The 13,115-nt window shown below is 45.5% G+C and overlaps 1 protein-coding gene across 2 annotated transcripts in view; it reads left to right on the forward strand.

The window, feature by feature from the left end:
* The first annotated feature begins 5,360 nt into the window (after positions 1 to 5,360).
* Positions 5,361 to 13,115, forward strand: part of RNF38 (ring finger protein 38) — a 122,568-nt gene continuing 114,813 nt past the window's right edge. For both annotated transcript variants that reach the window (XM_068552297.1, XM_068552300.1), the window contains exon 1: positions 5,361 to 5,441. The gene's annotated coding sequence lies outside the window, so the exon portion shown is untranslated. The remainder of the gene's footprint in view (positions 5,442 to 13,115) is intronic.

A 13,115-nucleotide genomic window follows, 5' to 3' on the forward strand; every position in this document is an offset into this window, starting at 1 on the left:
TGGAGACAATGTGGGTGTCCATAACTGAAGAAGTCCTTGAGCAAAATGTGGTGGATGAGTACTATGCAGTAGTTAGAAGCAATGGACTAGATCTTAAAAACATGTTGCTGCAAGGAAGAAAAAAATATATATTTTATAATACTATCTACATAAGAAAAAAACACATGCATCTAAAACAATGGTACACATTTCAAATAAACACCTGCAGACAAAAGAATGTACACTAAACAGACTGGAATGTTTTCCTACAGTGAGAAAGGGGAACGAGGTTGGAAAATATGGATAAGAGAGAATAAAAAATAAATAAACCAATGTGAGAGGCTTTGCAAGTGAGGAATAGGATCGAGTTAATCCCCTCTATTTAAGTAAAAATAAATAAATGACTAAATAAATAAATTGCTACTACAATCATTCTGGAAAGTAAAATCTTTAAAAACATTGACCTAGCAATTCTACTTTTAGGAATCTAGCCTAAGCAAATAGAAACTAACACTTGTTAGTGTTGTAACAGTAAGAAAAATGGTCAGCCTGTGTTCCTTTGCCCTCACCCACACCCTGCAATATATAGCCCCAGGTGTTTCAGGGAAACCTCAGAGGTGTTTCACAGGTGTTTGTGATGTGCTTGTGAACAAGTGCAGTCACATGGTATTGGTACTTAAATTCATCATCTCCAGCTCCAGCCCCTTCCATTTGGCATTGCTATTTCCACTGCCTTTTCTGGGCATGGTTATGACTGTCACTGTCACTCATCTGGAGTCCTTCAGTTGCTAAGGTTGCAGAGTGTTATTCTGCAGCATAGCCAAGACTATCTTGCTCTTCTTTTGGTTTTACATATTAGAAGTCTATCATTGTGGGACTTCCCTGGTGGCGCAGTGGTTAGGAATCTGCCTGCCAATGCAGGGGACATAGGTTCAAGCCCTGGTCCAGGAAGATCCCAAGTGCTGTGGAGCAACTAAGCCTGTGTGCCACAACTACTGAGCCCACGTGCTGCAACTACTGAAGTTCATGCGCCTAGAGCCTGTGCTCCGAAACAAGAGAAGCCACCGCAATGAGAAGCCTGCACACGGCAACGAAGAGTAGCCCCCCCTCGCCACAACTAGAGAAAGCCCGCGCGAAGCAACGAAGACCCAATGCAGCCAAAAATAAATAAATAATAAAGTTAGAAGTCTATCATTGTTACAAGTTTTCAGGAAATAACTCTTTCAGTATTTTCTTACAATCTCCCTCCTTTACCAACACCCCCCCCCCAAATTTTTGCAAACCATGCTGGAAGACAAATGCAAGTAATAGATATGCTGGGCTGAAAAGTGAAATGGGAAATGCAAATCAAACCCACAATGAGATACCACTTCACATCCATTAGGATGGCTAGGCTAATATAAAAAATAAAAAATGGAAAATAACAAGTGTTGATGAGGATGTAGAGAAATTGGAAACTTTGTGCATTGTCGATGGGAATGTAAAATTGTATAGCCACTGTGGAAAACATTTTGGTGGTTCCTCAGAAAGTTAAGCATAGAATTACCATATGATGCAGCAATTCCACTCCAAGGTAGAATTCAACAGAATGGAAAGCAGAGACTCAAGTAATACTTGCATACCAATGTTCATAGCAATATTATTCACAACAGCCAAAGGTGAAAGCAACATAAATGTCCACTGATGGAGGAATGGATAGACAAAATGTGGTGTATACATACAATGGTGTATTATTCAGCTTTAAAAAATGAAATTCTGATACATGCTATAACATAGTTGAACCTTGAAAACATTATGCTAAGTGAAATAAGCCAAAGTCAAAAGGACAAATATTGTATGAGGTACTTAGAATAGGCAAATTCATAGAGACAGAAAGTAGAATGGAGGGAGGTACCAGGGACTGGGGGGAGGGGAGAGTGGGAGAATTATGTTTAATAGATACAGAGATTCTGTTTGGGATGATGAAAATATTCTGGAAATGTATGGTAGTGATGGTTGAATATTGTGAATGTAGTTGCTATGGACCGAATTATGCAACCCTACCCCCCCCCCCCCAATTCATATGTTGAAGTCCTAACCTCCCAATGTGATACGATTTGTAGATGGGGTCTTGGGGAGATTTTAGGTTTTGAGCTCATGAGGGTGGGGCCCTCAAGATGAGATTAGTGCCTTTATAAGAAGGGACACCAGAGAGTTTGCTCTCTTTCTCTCCCCACCATGTGAGGACACAGTGGGAAATCAGCATCTATGAGCTAGGAAGGGAGCTCTCACCAGAAACTGACCACATTGGCATCTTGATCTTGGACTTTCAGCCTCCAGAACTGTGAGAAAATAAATTTCGGTTGTTTAAACCACCAGCCTATGGTATTTTGTTATGGCAGCCCGAACTAAGATAGTAGCTAATGCCACTGAGTTGTATACCTGAAAATCGTTAAAATGATAAAGTTATGATATGTATTTTTTACCATAATAAAACAAAATGGAAACAAAAAGTGAAAAGGGCAATTCTGGTATCTTGCCTCTCCTTGTAAATCTGCCGGTGCCAATCTTAGAAGGACATTAGTAATTGTACAGTAGTGACTCTAGGCAACTCCCTCAGCCCTTCTGCCTTATATGAATGAGGTTAGTGAGTATTAGAGAAATAAACTGAATTAACCAGGATCATAGTTCCCTCTTCCCCATCCTGTATTCCCTACCTTCAGGAATGGCACCACTATCACCCAGTTGCCCAAACCAAAAATCTGTCATCTTTGATTCTCTCTCACCTCCCTCAACAGCTATGTCTTGGTGATTCTACTACCTTAATATCTATTCCTACCATCTCTGCCTCAGTTTGGGTCACTTTCATCCCTTGCCTATTATGATAGCTTTTTACCTGGTTTCATTACCTCTCTTCTTATTCCCTTCCAGTCTATTTTCTACAAAGCAGCCAGAGTCTTTCCAAAGTCTAATCTGATCATGTCACTCTCATTAAACCTTTCAACAGCTCCCTTTAGTTACTTGGGGTAAGTTCAAATGCCTCAACCCGGCACTCAAGACTCTTCATGGTCTTCTGGTCTCTTCTTAACTCTCCAGTCTGATCTCTCAGCTCACCACCCAGGCTGTGCTCCAGCCCTATTAAACTTGTGGTTTCCTAAACACATCATGCTTGTCTCTCTTCCCGATCATTGCTGGAGGATGGAAATTTTCAGAGATAAAGGTCACAAGACACATGGATGTCATCCATTCTTTCTTTTGCATCCCTTAACTGTTAAGGTGAGGCGGCCCAGGGCCTGGCCTGGCCCTCTCCCTTGTTTCTTCCTGGCCTGCAAGGCAGCCTCAGTGGGCTTCTTTGGTTACTGGATCAAACTGCTTTCCTGCCCCTTTTCTTCTAGGGATGGTGGGCAAAACATGTGACCAAACTGAAGTTGTAAGAGCTGAAACCGGAGCTTGGGCTTTGGAGTGGAAATAGGCCTGATTTCATTCAAGGCTGTGAGACCTATCAAAAGAGTTAAGACCGCTATAGCTTACGGGCATTCTACAGTAGGCATTGGGAACCAAACCCAGCTAGTAATATGATGTTACCTGACTTCTCTGCGACCAGAAAGTCAAGGGTGGGATTCAGGAAATACTAGGTGCTTTGGCTGATTATAATCTTAATGTCTTCCCAGTCCACTTTCCCTCAGTCTGCTCCACCTGGTAAGCTCCTACTCATCCTTAAATTCTTAACTTCTAAGAATATATCTCACCAGCCTCCAAGGAGATTGTAAACTCTTTAAAGTCCTGTACTGTATCTCTATCAATGTATCTTAGTGTCTAGCATTGGTCACGATTGTATAAATGAAAAGATCATACACTTAGTTAAGTGTTAGGGTGTAATTTGAAATGTATGTTGCCGAAGATTCATCCCCACTTCTCTCATGCGGCCAGCCCACCACTGTAGCACCATGCCTTGTCAACTTGTAGCTCTCTCTCTACCTGCTCAGTCCCCAGTTGGTGGCTGCATGTTGGGAAAGGCTGAGCATAATACTTTATTGAAATGATCTATTCAGCAGTTTAATTGCACTCCTACCCCCACGGCTGTACTTAGAGGCACTCCTAGTACAGGACTGACTTTATTTTGCTCCCCTATGGCTTTGATTTGAGAGTCAGAGAAACATGAAAGGAAAATGGATTCAGTAACTAACATCACATCCAAGGAGAGGAGGGTGCAAGGGGGTCATGAATCTGCAGAGTTCTTCTCTCATAAGAAAACTGTCAGCACATCTCGAAAGCCTTTCTGCACCTCACAGTCCCTCCCTTTCTTGAGACTAGGCACAGCCGAGTTGGATGGTTTCCTGTCTTTTAGCAACAAGGGGGTTTAAAGTAAGAAAGAGGAAGATAAAGTCAGAGAAAGGGGCGAGGGATCAGGCTCGCTTCTGCTCATAATTCAAGATGGGTCTCTAGACTCAGAGAAGGCAGCGCATCTCCATCTGTTTCGTTTCTGCTTCTGCTACCCTCTCTGGGTCCACAGGGACTGATTTACCACTGAGACACAGCCCAAGAAGGGAAGGGAGAGTTTCTTTCCTAAGTGTCTGAAAAGGAAAAACTTTGAGGAAACAGCCAAGAGAGGGAGAGGAGAGGAGTCCGTGGCTCTAGAGTGGGGAGAGGTGGAGGAAGGAGGCCGAAGCGGCACAACCCGTGGAATGGGAGCCTGCGGGCGGGCGGGCGAGCCGGCGGGCAGCACCTACCCGGGTCAAGCCCCCGGCAAACTCGCGGGCGCCGACATCGGCGCCACAGGCAGCCGCGGCGGAGCCCCAGGCACAGCCGGGCCTGGGTGGCGCGAGGCCTTGCCCCGGAGGCCCGCGGCCTTACCCCGGAGGCGGACCGGGGGCGGAGCAGCCCCCGAAACTCGGCTCTCCCCGCGGGCGGCCCTTAGCCTCCCCGCCTCAGCAGCAGAAGATGCCCCACGGCACCGCCCGCCCAGCCCGTGAGCCTCGGCCGGCCGAGGAGCTCGCCGCCCATTGGCGGCGGCGGCGCTGCGTCCCCACCCCCTTCCGCGTCCCCGCCCCCTCCGCTGCCGCCGCCGCTTCCCGGCTCCGCCTCCTCCCCCTCCGGGAGCCGCCTCCGCCGCCGCCGCCGCCGCCGTCGCCGCCGCCGCCGCCGCCGCCGCCGCTGCCGGCCCGGGCCCAGCCAGCGCCCGCCGCGCCGGAGTCGAGTCGCAGGCGGAGCTGCTGCTCGCGGCCCCGCCATGAGCGGAAGCGCCGCCGCCGCGGTCGCCGCCGCCGCCGCCTCAGCAGCCGCGGCCGCCGCGCACTTCCAGCCTCAGTCGTCGTCTCCCAGGCCGGGCCCCGCCGAGCTCGGGGCCCCGCGCCGCCCGCGCCCCCTGCCGCCGCCGCCCCGGCCCGAGCCCGCCGCAGCCGGCCGCCTCAGCCCTCCGGGCCACGGGCCTCTCCGGGCGGGCGCCCAGGGTGGCGGCGCCTGCGGCAGAGCGCCGGGAGCAGGTACGGGGTCCAGGAGCGGACCAGGCGGGGAGGGGCGTGGGTTGGTCTCGGGTGTGTGTGTTGGGAGGGCGCCCAGAGGCGTGTGGTCCAGCCGCCCGGCCCCGCGGCGGGGGTGGAGCGTTGTCCGGGTCAGGTTAGTCCGGCCCCGGAGCCCGTGTGAGCCCTGCGTCTCCGCTGCGCGGAGCGGCTCACAAAGCCTTTTCCCCCCTGGTGGGTAACCCCCTCCCCTAGGGTGGGCAGGGCAGGACCTCTCTAGGTCTCCTCTGGGCGGCGGAGGAAACGGAGGTTTACAGGGGGAAGTGACTTGCCCAAGGTCACATAGCCGGCGAAAGTCGTAATCTGGCTGGGACCCAGGGTCACTCTGGGCCGGCGCGTGCCCGGAGCAGGGGGCGCTGGGAGGAGGAAGAGCCCCTAGCCCCGGAGAACCGAGAGAGATTGATCGCGGAGGAGGGGGCGGTAGGCCCCGGCCCCAGGCACGCCCACCCAGCGCTTTTGGGGCTGGCTTAGGAGAAAGGATCTCTTGCAGGCTGGGACGGAGGAGAGCGGCGGCTGATTTGGGGGATTGGTGGTGTCCTGGGGAGCCGCAGGGGGAGAGACTCCTGTGAGGTTGCCCTCTCGGGGAAGAGGGCTTTCTTGAGTGAGTGGGTCAGAGATTCGGAAAGTTCTTATTGGGGGGACCATTTGGTCTCTGTCAGGCCACCTTTCCCACCACTGCACGGACTAAACCAATCCAGCTGGAATTAATAGGAGGGAGGCCTGCCTGCTTTTGTGGAGACGCCTGTAAGGTGTCTTTTTCACGAAATGGCCCGAGTTTCGTTCCTGCCCCAAACAAGTGTATATATATATATATATGGCCCTAGTAAAGACGTTTCTGCCACAGAAAGCCAAATGAGGTTTTCCCAGGTGGTCTGGACCTGTCACACTTGGGGAACCCCCAGAGAAAGAACAGCTATCCCAGGCGTGAAGGGGTAGGAAGTGAGAGGATTGGGACAGGTCACCCACCTGCCTGGCATGGAAGAGGGCCATGTACTGCATGGGATTCCCGTTTTTCTTTCGGGTGGGTTTTTATTGTGGATGCATCTTGGAAAGGGATTTGGGGTTCTAGAGGCAACGGAGAGAGAATAGTGTTATAGTCAATGAAGAGGGTCCTGTGGAGCTAGAAAATAGAAGCTGTAGAATGGGGGAAAAGGAGGAAATTTAGTCACTGTGGGGGAAGGGAGATGAAAGGGTTACTTGAAGGGAGGGGGACAGTGTCTAGTGTAGAGAAAAAGATTGGGCTGTTTCAAAGAGGGAGCCAAAGGTAATGAGTTTGAAAGGAGTCTGTTAGAGGTGGATGGTATCTTACAAGGTTGAGTAATAAGTATTGGTCTGCAATCACATCATTTTCTTTGAGTAAAGACAGTTGTAAGTACTTTTACATAATGTTTTGGGTACTCCCCATCCCCCCCATTCTCTCTCATGTTCTAAGGCTGCAGGCCCGTAGTATTGTCTTGGAAGTAAGCCTTGACAAAAGAGGGAAGGGAAAGACTAATTAGCAAATGCATTAATTAGGGCTCTTTGTCCAAGATGATTCCTTGTTTAAGTCAGCTGTTTTCTTGCTGCCCTCCCGCACCTCAGCTTTCCAGTTGTGGCTGTTGGCAAGGTTCTTTAGGAAGAACTGCCCTGATTCAGACAAGATGGGTTAAATTTTTCTAAAAAACTGAGAAAAACATATTTGACAGATATATATAAAAGTATGAAAATTTACTTGTCAAAGACTTAAAATTAGGGAAATGCAAATTGAAACATCAGTGACATGCCATTTCACACTCATCAGATTGGCAGAAATTAAATGCTGTGATAACCAAGTGTTAGTAAGGTTATGGGGAAATCACCTTTTATATACTGCTAGTGGGAATGTAAATAGATACAGTCACTCTGGAGAGTAGCATAGTGATGTCTAGCTGAAGGAGGGCAATCAAATCTATTTACCTAAAATGTCCATTTCTGGGTATATACTTCAAGAAATCTTTGCATACTTGTCCAAGAAAATAAGTACAAAAGAAGTACAAGAATGTTTATTGCTGCTTAAATGTCCACCAATAGGGAAATACATAAATTGTTAGATAGTCCCACACAATTGAATATTAGAGCACTGTGAAAAATAAACTATAACCACATGCATTAAAGTGGTTGAATCTTACAAACATAACAGGGGCTGGGGGAGCAAGTAACAGAAGAATTATTAGAGAATGTTTCCACTTGCATAAAATCTGAAAACATGCAAAATAATATTGTCTGTGTCTGTGTACATATGTAGTAATAGTATAAAAACATTCATGGTAACAGCTAACACCAAATTCAGAGTAGTGGTTATCTCTCAGGAGAGTGGGTGAGGAATGGGATTGATCAGGGGTACACAGAGGGCTTTAGTTATATCTCGTATTCTATTATTAAACCTGAATCAGATAATTGCAAATTAAGATTTGCTTATCTTGGATGTAGGGTACAGAGATATTTAAATATTTTTCAGATGTTTGAAATATTTCTCACATGCAAAACAATTTCTTGTTTACATAGCAGAGGGTTTTTGTCCCATAATAGTGAAACTCTAGCTACAGGATCCAGCCCAGCACAGCCTGTTAGGCATGCTGGCTGGTGATCCTTTTCTCACCCCATTCTGACCCGCAAAGCCTAGTTTTGTGATGGATGACTTTTATTTTGGAACAGCTGATAGGCACGTGGAGGATTTCCCAGTCTTTCTAAACTTTCTGGTGGACCTAGGTCAGCAGTTTGAGTTTTGTCAAAATATAAGTGCTCCAGGACATTCTGATCTATCAAAGGTAGGGAGGGACCCAGAAATCTGATTCTGAACATGTTCCCTGGCAGATTCTCATGCCCACTAAAGTTTGAGAACCACTGCCTTAAGGTTTCTTCTGACTGTGGGCTGTACTTCTCAGCTTTGCCCAGCCTAGTCCCCAGGCTGCCTTCTGTTGCCCCTCCTGCATGACTGGGACTAATTTGGACCCATGTGATATTTAGCTCTTTTGTAGGGCATAAAAGAATGATCGGGTTGGAAGCCATTGAATGTTAAACCCTTCATAATCCAGGTTGTCTGTTCCTCTTATTTTCATGCAGGTAGCTAAGGGGCCCACCACCCACCAAGGCTGTTTATCAGGTTTTATAAACTTTAACCACATGTATCACTGTGTATGGTTTTATAGTTAGGATAGGAGCAAAAAAGTGTCTGACTGAGAAGGAAAACTAGCAAATTGGAGAAAGTAAACCCCCAAAGGTAAATGTATGTGATCATGCCTTTCTCTGCAGATGATAGTGATTGCATGTTTTAGCTTAGCACATGCATTTGAAGTTCAGCTATTTGAACCTGTAGTCAAAGATTGGGGGCTTTAGGAACAACTGATTATTCCTGTAGATGGAAGAGTTTCCTTTCTCTCAAATTTGCTAGTTTTCCTTCTTTGCTAGACCCTTTTTCCTCTGGTCCTAATATGTTTATGAATGAACTTATATTAACATGTGTGAGGATTTCTGGTAATGAAATTTGTGAAATGCTGTTTGTTGTTGGTGACGTTCTTCTTTCTGGAGACCTACTTTGGAGGTGCAGTTTTGCCCCAGGTACACTTTTGCAAGGCTGCTGATTAGGGTTGTATAGCTTGTTCTCAGCACTGGGTGCTTGTTTTGTTTTGCAAGTGGGAGTAGAAACCCATTTTGTGCTCCGCTTACCAAGATGAACACCTTGTGTGGAAACTGTGTCCCCTTAGTGGGGGCACCCTTTTCTAATCCTCACAAAGGTGCTCTGTGAACTAGCATGACCCTGCGACTTTGGAACTGTTGGTCCAGCTGTTACCCGTCCATACTCACCACAGGCTCTGTGAAGAGGGCTGGTCGCTGCTAGGCCTGAGACTCCAAAAGAGTTTTCTCTACGTGAACTTTTCATGGGAAAGGGCCTACCCCTGGCTTTTCATTACCATGCTAGTTGAACCGAAGAGTTGAACCAAAGAGTTCAGCTCAAAATTGTAAAATTTGTTATGGGTCTGGAGAAATTGTACAGAATAAACAATTTGATAAATACCATTATTTATGGAAAGACAATGAGAAAGAAGTCATTGAAAAGACAAAAGCATCTGGTAAGTGAAGGAGAGAAAGTAGCTATGTGCCACATTTGCTCATGCAGTCACATAGTGCTCACTTTGAGGGGGAAATACGATACTATTTTTCTCTTCCTATTTCCCCCTACACTAGTATTCCTGAATTTCTTAAGACCTGAGGCTTTTTAGCCAATTTTGAAAATATTTGCCCATTTGTATTTTCCGTTAAGCGGTTGTTTACGCTTCCTGCTGTTTCATTTTTTCTTGGAGAGAGAGGAAGGGGGAGTGCTGAACCAAGGACAAGACTGGACTTCCTACTGCTTTTGCAAATAATGGCAGTGTGTTTTTCAGAACAGTTGTCATGGAAGAGTGCTGTTCTGCGGGCTCAAGGGAGAGGTACAATTTGAAGTGGTTTCTATTGTCTTTTTTATTATTATTTTTAAACATGATTGAGGGTGATGGATAGAGGGTTCCATTGTGCTTTTGTTGCTGTCTTGAAGAAATTTTTTTTAAAGAAAATGTATGTAAATAAAACTGAAAATGTTTAACAAAACTAGTCTTATGCCCACACAAGGAGAATAAACAGTTCTCACCTATAAGCCTCACCCAAAGCAGTTTCAGGGTTTTTTTTCTGTTCTTAGTTTAAATGGATATTAGTGCTATTCTAGGGACTGCTTGGGACAGTTAACCATGTTGGGCAGGTGGAGGAGAATGATGGGATTATACTAGAGTTTTATCAGTAGCCCCCTCCAGTCATGATATGGAAAGCTATCGCTGTATTGTCTGCTTTTGTGATAAAATATGCGTAGAAATGAGGGAGAGATTGTAAGTTTTGATATAACCATTTGACCCTGTTGAAAGAAGGGAAGAGGTGGTAAAGAGGAAGAAATACATGCATGGAAGAGAGAGCTGCAAGCAATTAAGTAGTAGAACATTTTGTAGTGCTTCTGGGATGTACCTTGAGTTGACAGTCACCTGTCAGTATCTGTTCTGCTTCAGCACCTTTGATTTCAGTGTTTGCAGATGGTGCTCACTGATCTTTAGTTGAAGTCTGTTTTATTGTCACAGAGCTGGAAAGCAAGCAGTTTTGAAGACTACACTGAAGTAGTAGGGGAGGCAAAGTAAAACAAGTATTCATTGCATAATCACTTTTGCAACTAGAAGATGGGACTCTAATAATTTTTAAAAAGTATTTTCATTTGGCTTTTAGGCTATTTTATTTTTTTAAATTTTTAATAGATTTGTCTTCCTATGTAGATTTTTGCTGCCGCCTGAATACGTGTTTGAGTGAGCACCTACTGGGTGCTGGTAATACCAGTACTAGCCACTGATTCATTGGGGTGATAGCTTCACTGTCAGAGACTTCATTACCTGAAGTACTGAGAACAGCACAAAGGAGTATGTTTCAGCTACTGCTTTCTTTTCTCCCCCTTTTCATGCTTCCTTCTGCTCCCTGCCCTTTTGGGCTTGGTGGTGATCTCTCCATCTGTCAGAACAGGTCCTGTTCTTTACTCTCCTCATGGGAGGGGTGCAGAGGCTTTGTAGAACCTTTGGGCTGGACACCCACAAGTAAAACCCCTCGAACAATATTGAACCAGACCTGAAGGCCTCCAGAGTGGCCCCAGCTCCTCTTCTTTCGTTGCTGCCTATGTTGCCACCACCCACACTTTGCTGTGGAGCCTGGAAGGCGCCCCCCTCACCCCCAATCATACAAAGAGGCTTTGTGCTCTGAGGATGTTTTAAAGGCGGGATCACTGTAATTATAATTCCCTAAGCACAACCAAGTAATGGGGGCAGACAGGGTAAAGATGGTATCCAAGTACTTGTTGGTAGGGAGAAGTCAGGCGGGGATTAAAAGCATCTGGAGACAGTACCAAAATGGATAATGGAGCGTTGTTGGTAATGCTGACAGGAATGTGTTTAAGTGAATACATTTCAAGGTTTTAAATTCTAATACTTGCAAGATACTTGAAGCTTTAAAAAGCACAAGACAGCGGGAACTTTTTTTTTTCTAGTCTAAAACTGTAAGTGAAAAGTACTTTACAGTGGGACTTCCGTGGTGGCGCAGTGGTTAAGAATCCGCCTGCCAATGCAGGGGACACAGGTTGGAGCCCTGGTCCAGGAAGATCCCACATGCCGCAGAGCAGCTAAACCCGTGCGCCACAACTACTGAGCCTGTGCTCTAGAGCCCGCGAGCCACACTACTGAGCCCACGTGCCACAACTACTGAAGCCCGCTTGCCTAGAGCCCCTGCTCCGCAACAAGAGAAGCCACCACAATGAGAAGCACGCGCACTGCAACGAAGAGTGGCCCCCACTCGTCGCAGCTGGAGAAAGCCTGCGTGCAGCAACGAAGACCCAAGACAGCCAAAAATAAATAAATAAATAAAAAATAAATAAACTTATATTAAAAAAAAAAAGTACTTTACAAGAAGGTATGTAGAAATCCAGGCCTACTTTGTTTTATGCTTGTGTTGCCAGAATGATTGATTGCCCAAGAAAGCCAAATCTATAACTTGCTTACTATCCATCCATGGGGTGCTCTTACTAATCTTTTTTTTTTTTTTTAAGTTTCTAAAAGTTAGCACTGACTGACATCTTGGGAAGCTGATTTCCCCCTACCACCACCAGAAAAAAATCAGTGAATCTGGGGATATGTGTTTAGTAACCTCTTATATCAACCATCCTGTCATGATGTGCTTCTGAGATCTGTTGGCAATCAATCTTCTAGTGAACACTTTTTTTTACTATGTTAACTATTAGTATATTACTTTTACTAGTGTCTCAAATGTCTTCCTTCCTTCCTGCCTCCCTTCTTTCCTTCCGCCCTCCCTTCCTCCCTCCCTCTCTCCCTTCTTTCATTCCTTCCTTCTGCTCCCTCCCTCCCTTCCTTCCTTCTTTCTTTCCTTCCTTCCTTCCTTTCTCCCTTTCCTTCCTTCCTTCCTTTCTTTCTCTCTCTCCCTTTTTTATTGACAAATAAAATTTTATGTATTTAAAGTGTGCAATGTGATGGTTTGATGTTTGTGTACATGGCGAAATGATTACCATGGTCAGGTTAATTAATACATTCATCACCTCACATAACTACCTTTTTTCTTGGTGAGAATGCTTAAGATCTATTTTCTTAGCAAATTTCAAGTATACAGTACTATTAACTATAGTCACCATGCTGTACATTAGAGCCTCAGAACTTATCTTATAACTGAAGGCTTGTGCCTTTTGACCAACATCTCATTTCCTCCACTCCCCAGGCCCTGGTAACCACCATTCTACTCTCTGTTTCCATGAGTTTGACTTTTATATTAAAAAACAAATTATTATTATTATTATTATTTTTAGCTTCTACATATAAGTGACATCTTAAAGTGTTTGTCTTTCTCTCTTTGGCTTATTTCACTTTACATTATGTCCTCCAGTTTCATCCATGTTGTTGCAAATGGCAGGATTTCCTTCTTTCTTCATGGCTGAATAATATTCCATTGTATGTATATACCACAACTTCTTCATTCACTCATTCATCAGACACTTAGGTTCTTTCTCCGTCTTAGCTATTGTGAATAATGCTGCAATGAACATGGGAGTGCAGATAT

Source organism: Eschrichtius robustus, chromosome 10 (assembly GCF_028021215.1).
Source record: "Eschrichtius robustus isolate mEscRob2 chromosome 10, mEscRob2.pri, whole genome shotgun sequence".
NCBI classification, from domain to species: Eukaryota; Metazoa; Chordata; class Mammalia; order Artiodactyla; family Eschrichtiidae; genus Eschrichtius; species Eschrichtius robustus.